General features: G+C 59.5%; 3 non-coding genes across 3 annotated transcripts in view; all 3 read right to left on the bottom strand.

The window, feature by feature from the left end:
* Nucleotides 1-175, bottom strand: part of LOC142791754 (large subunit ribosomal RNA) — a 3,958-nt gene extending 3,783 nt beyond the window's left edge. Inside the window, exon 1 of the ribosomal RNA XR_012890390.1 lies at nt 1-175. This exon is cut by the window's left edge and continues 3,783 nt beyond it. This is a non-coding gene — a ribosomal RNA (large subunit ribosomal RNA).
* Nucleotides 176-1,329: 1,154 nt separating this feature from the next.
* Nucleotides 1,330-1,482, bottom strand: LOC142791753 (5.8S ribosomal RNA). The gene has a single exon (XR_012890389.1). It is a non-coding gene; the product is annotated as a 5.8S ribosomal RNA (ribosomal RNA).
* Nucleotides 1,483-3,201: 1,719 nt separating this feature from the next.
* LOC142791783 (small subunit ribosomal RNA) lies at nt 3,202-5,016 on the bottom strand. The gene has a single exon (XR_012890412.1). It is a non-coding gene; the product is annotated as a small subunit ribosomal RNA (ribosomal RNA).
* Nucleotides 5,017-7,500: the final 2,484 nt, after the last annotated feature.

The following is a 7,500-nucleotide window of genomic DNA, read 5'->3' as shown; positions in this document are numbered from 1 at the left end:
CGAGAACGTCGCCTCCCATACACCACATTTCCCGACCGCCTGCAAGGACGGGGGATTCGGTGCTGGGCTCGGTCCCGTTTCGCTCGCAGCTACTCGGGGAATCCCTGTTGGTTTCTTTTCCTCCGCTTAGTGATATGCTTAAATTCAGCGGGTTGTCTCGCCTGATCTGAGGTCGACAGCGGATACATTCGCTTCCATCAACTTCCTGCACGACCGCGTGCGCTCGCCCTACCAAGTGCGCCCGCAACCCTGTACAGGGCCACTTCTTCACAAGGCTGGCAATCGGCTTCCCCGCTGCACGCGTGCGGCGCACAACCGGTGTGACGTGGAAGTGACGGGACACGTTCGTAAACCCATCGCGAACCGAGTACGACGCCCTACCAAGTGCGCCCGCAACCCTGTACAGGGTCACATCTTCACAAGGCTGGCAAGCGGCATTCCGCTGCGCGCGTGCGTCGTCCGAGCAGTTGCGTGATAAACGACCGTGTCGAAAGCCCAAACACCGCCGAGGCCAGTCGCCGCCGCCGCAAGGGCAGCCACGCAGCCTGGCGAGAGGCATCGTCTCGTGTAGCGTCGCCCCCGCCCCAACTGGAGTGGCCCAGTTTTTTGAACGGGACGGGAACTGCGAAGCACTTAGACCGACGGCGGACTACGACGAGAACGCCTTAAGCTTCGCCAACGTTTCGCCAACTCGTGCGGGAGACTTTTTCCGCTTCGCGGCAAGTCGTCGCGCCGTGCTCTCCGCATCAACCGCGTACGCAGCGAACCGCAAACGTCGGGCGCAGCCTCCTCACCTCCCTGCGCTTTGCGCGCGAACGTTCCCTGTTCGCGCGGCAAAGCCTGGAGGAGGCACGGCCCCGCAGCGTGTTCGAGCGCCCGGTCTACGGGACACCCTGCTTACTTCGAGGGCAACAAGCGCAACGCAAGGCTGCGATCTCGCGCACTTTGCGCACGGCTGGAGAAGCTTTGCTGGCCGGCTTTCGCTCCTCGTGTTTACCGTGCGTTAAAGTTGCGCGTCCGTGGCTCTCGCAGCTCTTGCGCGCCCGGTCGCAGAGAGGAGTACGCAACCTCGACCGCACTTTCCCTGCAGGCTTCCTTCCGACTCGAAGTCCTGCGGCGGTCTCAACGAGGTGCCACATCCTCAATGCAGTCGGTCGCCCCCGTTTCGGTTGGGCTCTGGCACGACGGTCGCCACCGTCTCGCCCTTGAGTGGCCGCTGTTGGCGCTCGCTGTGAGGTGTTCAGCGTGCTGTCCGTGTTGCCGACGCGGTCAAAACGAGTCGACGGCTCACGTTCCCTTGTGCGCCGAAGGCTCTCTTGATATGTGATCCGACCCTCAGACAGACGAAGCCAAGGGAAGACCCAAGGCCGCAATGTGCGTTCAAAGAATCAGTGCTCAGTGTGTCCTGCAATTCACACCAAGTCTCGCAGCTGGCTGCGTTCTTCATCGACCCGAGAACCGAGTGATCCACCGCTTAGAGTCGTGAAAAAGTGTTTGTTCAATTCCGTACAGTCAAAACCAAACGTTTCTGGCACTCGGCCAAACAGTGGCCAAGAAGGGCGCTTTTCAGCGCACGCTTGGACTCCAAAACTCTGCCGCGCCTTTTTCGGCTGCCGCAAATCGAGCAAACGGTGTGTTTCGGACGGCGTTTCGCTTCCGCTACTTGCGAGTGCTTTCGTGGTCCACCCCTCTATAAATACTCGGGAGGCGTCGAAGCCGGTTCTCCAAGCCGGACCCGTAGGTATCGTTGTGTGCTCGCTCTCATTGGCCCGCCTAACCAGAAAATGCCTGCGGTACACCCATTTGGATAAGAGTGCACGCAGATGCGGGCCTCGACGGCTACACATTTCCTCGGGCGGCCGCCTCCCGGCCTCCGTGGAGCGCGGGATGCACGGTCCCATCGACAAGCCTCTCCCGTTTTTACCGTGGCGTCGCGGTTCACCACGGCGGGCGGGTCGGTCTCCTCCGCATAAAAAGGGGGACCCCCGCTTTTTGTTCCACGAAATCGCACAAGCTTTTTTCGCATCCACGGTTTGCCACCGCACACCAAAATGCCGATCCGGCTGCCTACTTTAGCCAACAGGTGGAGCCAGGCGCGCCGTACTTGCGCGGCACTTCCCACGTCCACCGAAGTCGGTGCCAAGGACCACTTTCGGCGCCGGAGCCGCGTACGAGCCTACTCGAGGCGGAAGAACGAAGCCAGCAAGGGCCTGGCCGCAAGTGCGTTCAATTGTCGGGACGTCCAAGTCCCTCGTTCTTCCGTGCTTCCTCTTTCGGCAAGTCGTTGCGGCACCTTCCCAAAGCGCGCAGACCCGCTAATCGCGACGAGCGCGACGTGGCCGTGCCGCCTTTCCCTCGGCAGCAAGCAAAACGCCTGGCAACGTCGACGCTCCCCTAACCGCGATCTCGCACCGTGTTTCGTGTGGCGAATTCAAAAGCCGGCCGGCGCTGCTGCAACCATTACGGTCGGTACGCATACGCCGCGGAGGGCGGGACGGTCATCGGAGCGTGCGGTTCCTCCATCGAGTACTGCGCACCTCGGCCGTCGCATCGCCGTGCCATGACCGGCCGCGCGTCAACGCGAACCGGTGCCAGCGAGATCCCTCGCCTGCAAGAACCGACCGGCAGCCTCCGTCACCCGAGGACGCGGAGGCGCTTGCCGCGGACGGCGGGACGGTATGCACTGGTGCACAGCGGACCCGTCACATCGCCAGTTCCTTGACCGACCGCCGACGCTTGTGCCGTTCCTCTCGTACTTGGCAGTCGCCGCGCGATTGTCGGGTCTCGTTCTTGCACGCTCGAACGGTCGGGAGGGCACTCGGCTGGCGTTTCGGGAACGCGCAGCCTCGCCTTCTACCGACGTAACCACGACTCGCCGTTCGCGCTCCGCCGCTCCTGTTTACAGTACTAGGCGGTCCCGCAGCGGTCGGGTCGCGCATTTCGAGCGCTTCGAGCCACGGTGCAGTGGCGGGTCGAAAGCCGACCTATGAGTGCGTTGCGCCGTTTGTACCCGCGTCCGCCACCTGGCCGACCGTCCAAGGTCGCGGTGTTGGCGTCCGCTGGGCGCAACAATTTGTCACGGGGTGCCGCTCCACATTCAGGCAGCCCCGTGGGGAAAAGCCGACCCCGCGTCCAAACGGGGTCAGCGGCAGAAAGTGTCGGGCGCAGACGCAGCTGAGGCGCTCACCCTTCACAATCCGTTAATGATCCTTCCGCAGGTTCACCTACGGAAACCTTGTTACGACTTTTACTTCCTCTAAATGATCAAGTTTGGTCATCTTTCCAACAGACCGGCGCAACCGAAAGGCCGCGCCGGACATCGGTCCGAAGACCTCACTAAATCATTCAATCGGTAGTAGCGACGGGCGGTGTGTACAAAGGGCAGGGACGTAATCAACGCGAGCTTATGACTCGCGCTTACTGGGAATTCCTCGTTCAAGGGGAACAATTGCAAGCCCCTATCCCAATCACGAAAGAAGTTCCACGGGTTACCCAGTCTTTTCAGACAGGGATAAAGACACGCTGCTTCCTTCAGTGTAGCGCGCGTGCGGCCCCGGACATCTAAGGGCATCACAGACCTGTTATTGCTCTGTTTCGTGCGGCTAGGAGCCGCTTGTCCCTCTAAGAAGGTTGTAAGGTGCTGGGAACCCCGCACCTATTTAATAGGCTAGAGTCTCGTTCGTTATCGGAATTAACCAGACAAATCGCTCCACCAACTAAGAACGGCCATGCACCACCATCCACCGAATCAAGAAAGAGCTCTCAATCTGTCAATCCTCCCAGTGTCCGGGCCGGGTAAGTTTTCCCGTGTTGAGTCAAATTAAGCCGCAGGCTCCACTCCTGGTGGTGCCCTTCCGTCAATTCCTTTAAGTTTCAGCTTTGCAACCATACTTCCCCCGGAACCCAAATACTTTGGTTTCCCGGAAGCTGCCCGCCGAGTCATTTGAGTAACTCAGGCGGATCGCTGGTTGGCATCGTTTATGGTCAGAACTAGGGCGGTATCTGATCGCCTTCGAACCTCTGACTTTCGTTCTTGATCAATGAAAACATTCTTGGCAAATGCTTTCGCAGTAGTTCGTCTTGCGACGGTCCAAGAATTTCACCTCTAGCGCCGCAATACGAATGCCCCCGTCCGTCCCTCTTAATCATTACCTCGTATTCCAAAAACCAACAGAACAGAAACGAGGTCTTGTTCTATTATTCCATGCAAGTTTATTCAGGCGACTCGCCTGCGTTGAGCACTCTAATTTTTTCAAAGTAAAAGCACCGGCCATCTCGAGGCACACAATGAAGTGCACCAAGAAAGAACCGGCATGATGTTCAGTCCGAGCCGTCGCATCGGGTAGATGCACTACTCGTCTGGAACTGAGATCCAACTACGAGCTTTTTAACCGCAGCAGCTTTAGTATACGCTATTGGAGCTGGAATTACCGCGGCTGCTGGCACCAGACTTGCCCTCCAATTGATCCTCGTTAAAGGATTTAGAGTGTACTCATTTCAATTACGGGGCCTCAAAAGAGTCCCGTATTGTTATTTTTCGTCACTACCTCCCCGTGCCGGGAGTGGGTAATTTGCGCGCCTGCTGCCTTCCTTGGATGTGGTAGCCGTTTCTCAGGCTCCCTCTCCGGAATCGAACCCTGATTCTCCGTTACCCGTAACAACCATGGTAAGCAAGTAACCTACCATCGAAAGTTGATAAGGCAGACACTTGAAAGAAACGTCGCCGGCTCGTGGCCATGCGATCAGCACAAAGTTATCCAGAGTCACCACACAATACGGGCCGAAACCCGATCGATCTTGGTCTAATAAAAGCACCCGTTACCCAAAGGGCTCCAGGCTCACTGCATGTATTAGCTCTAGAATTGCCACAGTTATCCAAGTAGGAAGAAACGATCTAAGGAACCATAACTGATTTAATGAGCCATTCGCGGTTTCGCCTTATTTCGGCATGTACTTAGACATGCATGGCTTAATCTTTGAGACAAGCATATGATTACTGGCAGGATCAACCAGGTAATCGTTCGACTGCGCGTCCGTCCTCGCCCTCGGCGGGCCGGACGCAGTCTGTGTGCGGCGGAGGCCACCTTCAGGCGCCCCAACACGCTTATTTTGCACTCCGAGATGACGGCGTTCGAGCTCGCTACGGCACAACCTTCCCGAAAGACGAGTGGGAGCCGTGCGGCAAGAAGCACGTTCATGCTCGCTCTTTTTCGTTGCATCGACTCGGTCGCGCCGTGCGGGTTGCCCAAGCCCGCTGCACTGTCGGTGGACCGGCCGGAACTAGCAACGGAGCCGAGACTGCAAAGCCGCCAGACGACGGGTCACGCCCGCGTCTTCGGCGCTTTCGCATCTGAATCGCCCGAGGACGACACGGAACACACCTCGATATCGTGGTAAAACGGCACCGTCCGACAACCAGCCCCTAACGCATCAAGCGGATGAGGCTGCAGACGACTGCCGTGGATTCCCCTGGAGCAGACCCGAGGACACGCTTGACGAGGCCGAAGCCCGCCGCATATCAGACACCCGGTCGCTTTCGCGTACGCCGCTCACGAGAACCCCCACATAATAGCAGCGATAAGTACCCAGACCTCCTTGGGCCCTAATACGAGCGTACTCGAGAAAATTTCACCGCGGGTGTGCCCCGAAACGTGTGGCATGTTGAGCGTGCCACAAGTCTACGTCGCTCTCAAACCCGCCGAGGTCGTAGAATTTGCGACCCTACTCACGAAATTCCCACCGAGGATACGGCCGCAAACGTACCGCACCTTGGGTAGGCCAACGAGTTTGTGCAACACTACGCTGACGGCACAGCACCGAGGTCGTGCGCGCACGCACGGGAAAATTCCGCCGCGGTTTCTGCCGAAAACGTGAGGCACCACGACTCTCCGCAAGTTCGCGTCGACTGCGAAAGACCGAAGTCGTGAACGACGTGTCCGCTACTCGCCGCCGACACGCTGGACACCAAACGTACAACGACTCGACGGCGTCGTAGAGGCCCACGACGCGGTTTTCCTTAACGGACGTCTCGGCGTGGCACCGACAGGTTAGAACGGCCGACCAACGTTCCCTGTCCGCCGTTCGGCTCAGTCGAAGGGCTCGGCGACTTCGGCAACGCTGCGAAGCCGCACGGTGACGCACGCCATGTCCCCATTTTTTTTTTCTTTCTGCGTCTGCCGGGGTGCCCCTATAATAGCAGCGATAAGCACCCAGACCGCCGTGGGTCGCTCGCCCCGGCTGACGTGGTTTTTCGTACTCCTGCGGCGGTCGCCGTCAAGCACGTCCAAATACGCTACTTTCGTGGGCGCATTCACGCTCTTTCGCTTCGCCGGAGTGCCAGCACTCACTCTGCCAAAAACGGCGAACATCCGAGCGGCGGTTCCCACTTTTGCGTCGGCGTCGCAAACCCCGCCCCGGCAGACGAGGTTTGCCGTACTCGTGCGACGGTGGCCGGCGGGCACGTCGAAAGACGCCGATATCGTGCGCGAATTGGCGCACCTTGGCTTCACCGGAGTGCCGCCACTGACTCCTCCAAAAACGGCGAAGATCCGAGCGGCGCTTCCCACTTTCGCATCGGCGTCCCGAACTCCGCCCCGGCTGACGCGGTTTACCGTACTCGTGCGACGGTCGCCGGCGAGCACGTGGAAAGACGCCGATATCGTGCCCGAATCGGCTCCGTTCGGCTTCGCCGGAGTGCCAGCACTGGCTCGGCGAAAGACGACGAACATCCGAGCGACGGTTCTCACTATTGCGTACGCGTCGCAAACCCCGCCCCGGCAGACGCACTTTGCCGTACTCGTGCGACGGTCGCCGGCGAGCACGTAGAAAGACGCCGATATCGTGCCGGAATCGGCCCCGTTTGGCTTCGCCGGAGTGCCAGCACTCACTCGGCCACAAACGGCGAACATCCGAGCGGCGGTTCCCACTTAGCCGTCGGCGTCCCGAACTCCGCCCCGGCAGACGCGGTTGCCGAGCTCGTGCGACTAGCGACCGCGAAGCCGTCTCGCGACGCCGCTTTCGTGCGCGGCTCCCACTGCGACCTGGGTCACCCGAGGTCGACGAGCAAAAAAGAATGTCGAAAAAAAATTTTTTTTTTTTTTGCGTCTGCCGGGGTGCCCCTATAATAGCAGCGATAAGCACCCAGACCGCCATGGGTCGCTCGCCCCGGCTGACGTGGTTTTTCGTTTTCCTGCGGTGGTCGTCGTCAAGCACGTCCAAACACGCCACTTTCGTGGGCGCATTCGCGCTCTTTCGCTTCGCCGGAGTGCCAGCACTCACTCTGCCAAAAACGGCGAACATCCGAGCGGCGGTTCCCACTTTTGCGTCGGCGTCGCAAACCCCGCCCCGGCAGACGAGGTTTGCCGTACTCGTGCGACGGTGGCCGGCGGGCACGTCGAAAGACGCCGATATCGTGCGCGAATTGGCGCACCTTGGCTTCACCGGAGTGCCGCCACTGACTCCTCCAAAAACGGCGAAGATCCGAGCGGCGCTTCCCACTTT

The sequence above is a fragment of the Rhipicephalus microplus genome, unplaced genomic scaffold, assembly GCF_043290135.1.
Source record: "Rhipicephalus microplus isolate Deutch F79 unplaced genomic scaffold, USDA_Rmic scaffold_188, whole genome shotgun sequence".
Lineage (NCBI taxonomy): Eukaryota > Metazoa > Arthropoda > Arachnida > Ixodida > Ixodidae > Rhipicephalus > Rhipicephalus microplus.
This window is presented reverse-complemented; position numbering and strand designations above follow the sequence as displayed.